Genomic DNA, 3,015 nt, shown 5'->3' with positions numbered 1-3,015 from the left:
GCAGGCCCAGAGGCCGGGAGGAGCTCTTTGTGAGTTTTAATCTTTGAAAAGTGCTATATAAATACATTTTAATTAATCAATATGAAAGGAAAGGGAACACAAAAGAGCAAATGACATAAGAAAGTTAAATATGGTTCCAAATGAGACACAAATTCCTGTCAGTGAGATGTCAGTATGTGTGTATGCATTTTTGTACCATCGCCATCCCTCCCGTATCCTATTGTAGACTATGGATATATGTTTTCTATAATATTTTAGAAAAGTTCTTTCAGAAGGTAGGCCTGTATTTCCTTTTCTGAAACATATCCATCAAAACTACTGATTCTAATAAAAAACAATCTCATCATCAATTTTCATCCCTCACCTGCACCCTATCGTGACACATACAACTATTTTTCATTCAGGATTTATGCTACATTCAGTGCGACACTGACATACTTGTTTTCTTGTTGGTGTCTATCAACATGCACCCCAGAGTAAAATAATGCCATATATAGTGAGGGTTGCTGTGTCAGGGGTAAACCAAAATTAAATAGAAACCTGACTTATTAGAGTGTCATTGTGTGGAACAAATTGCCATGAATGGCTTTGAGCTTAATTTTCTAGAGCCTCTGCTTACCTGATTTTCATAATGGAGTGATGGACAATGGCAAGCATTTTTATAAAATAATAGAACTGCTGATAGAACTGATTTTTCTAATCAGCATCTTTTCAATAAAAAAAAAACAGACTAATGGCTAAAAAGATGAAATAGTATTTCAATCCTCCCTGAAAATTCAATACCACCTATTGACTCCAAGCTTTTTTTGTTAATTCTTTACGTGATCACTGACTCTAAGGAGACATGGTGCTTATGCTAAATGTATGTGATGAAGAGGAACTTAATTAAAACCTGTGAGCATATTGCTCATAAGAACAGCAATGCTATATGCAGTGGCCACAATGAGAGCCTGCAGTCTTGTGTTGTAAGCATTCAGCTGAGGCAGCACTTCTGAGAGGTCTGGAGACGAAAGATGTGTGTTGTTGTACATGCTGACCCACAAACCCCAAACAGTAAGGGATTATTCACCGTGAGCTGGGCCACCCACAGGATACACACACACACACACACACACACACACGCATACAAAGATGCATATAAATAAACAGACACTAGGACTTACTGAAAATAACAGAAACACAAGATAAAAATCAATATAGACATAAGGAAATAGTGCAAGAGCAGGCAAAACAAATACAGAGGATGTGAAAGGGTGACACGCTAAGCTACAGCCCGGTAAGTTAAATGGAAAAACATGAGTGTTTGACCCTACAGTAAGGCTATACTTTGGGCTTTTGGGGTCTTTTGCTGCCATGGTTTGGGTTCAGTAGTTTTCTTACAAAGGGGACACTGCAAATCAATACAAAGTTGTTTTGAGTTATCACCTTTATCCTATTATGGACCATTTCTATCTTGATGCCAATGGCCCTTTCAAGGATGAAAATTCCCCAATTCAAAGGGCATGAGAGGTTTAATGACTATGAAAATGAAGTAAAATATATCATATGGCCTTTGCAGTCACAAGAGCCGTGTATGATGAATCAGGCTTAGGATTTAGGAAGGTGTCTAACTTCATGCTCAACCTTAGGTTTTCAGTGTTATGACGGTGGGTTACTTCTTACTGGGGTTCATCATCATGGTAACTAATGCCACAGACCTAACCTGCTCCAGAACATAACCTGCTCCAAAGCAGGTTGCGTTTGAAATAAAAGATCAGCAGGTAAAATATATTTTTTTCTGGAAAAACATTATCACTGTTCCTGGAAGATGGGATATGGACAGTGATAGTAATAGAGTCTGAAGTTGCTTTTTTCCTCTCTCTTGATGTCATCAGTAAAAGAAAAAAAAAAGATCTTCCTTTCAGAGGAATTCCCTTGTAGCTATAATGAAACCCTGATTGACTTGACAAGGTGATAGCATTCATTATGTGACAGCTTCACCTGTTCGGTGATGTTTGGGTAAGTGAAACCTAGTAAGGAAATGTGTTCTGCATGCCCCGGTTATGCTGAACTCAATACAAGCCCCTGATATCAACCAGCTGAACACTTGTAGTACATTTTGGACTGCTGTGAACTGCTGTGGTCCCTCATTTAAAAAGAAAACTAAGGCGTCATTCTTCTAGTAGACTTTCACAGATGAGTAAAAGATGCACTGAAGCAGTCTTGCAGCACATATTGGCTCATCACTTTATCCTGAATTTTATTAAAATTTGTTACCCATGGATCAATCAAAAGAGCCAGTAAATGCTTGTATGCTTGGGTGTTTGGCTGCAGCTATGTAGATTTTATTTTATTTTACCCATTATATATTTTAAAAAGGGAGTATTAAGTAATAAACAGTGATATGTTTGTATGTTTATGTGAAACTAATCCTGTCATGTTCGTATATTTAAGCCTCAGATTCACTAATACCATCTTGCTAGTCTTTTGGACAAAGTTGTGCCATTTACTTATGGATCATTGTACGGTGCAAGAACAGGTGAGTTTTAATTGATCTGCTGCAGAGAATGACTACTGAAATCCCTTTACAGCTGGAATGAAAACAATCAGAGGTGGGAAGCAACAAAGTACAAATACTTTGTTGCTGTACTTAAGAACAGGTATCTGTACTTGAATTTTTTTTTTTTCTGTCTACTTTTTACTTTTACTGTCGACATTTTTAAACAAACATCTGTACTTTCTGCTCCTTAGATTTTCAGAACAGGCTCATTACTTTTGCTTTAACACATTTCAGGGTAGTTATTTTGTCACGTTGACCTGCCTTCAAACATCAAACCGATTTGATCCTAAAGGGTAACATATGAGTGGCAGTCCTGTTTGTGTATTACTCACCAGAGGATCCTGCATAAAAAGAGATTACCTGTGCCAAAGTCAGGGGTTAAAGTGGGCCGGTGTTTTTGTTGCTCAAAGAGCTACTTTTCACTTTTACTTGAGTAAACAAGTTGAATCAGTACTTCAACTTTTACTGGAGTATTT

The sequence above is a fragment of the Pundamilia nyererei genome, unplaced genomic scaffold (assembly GCF_000239375.1).
Source record: "Pundamilia nyererei isolate P.nyererei 1_Seehausen unplaced genomic scaffold, PunNye1.0 scaffold00054, whole genome shotgun sequence".
Taxonomy (NCBI): Eukaryota; Metazoa; Chordata; class Actinopteri; order Cichliformes; family Cichlidae; genus Pundamilia; species Pundamilia nyererei.
Note: the sequence above shows the minus strand (reverse complement) of the source record.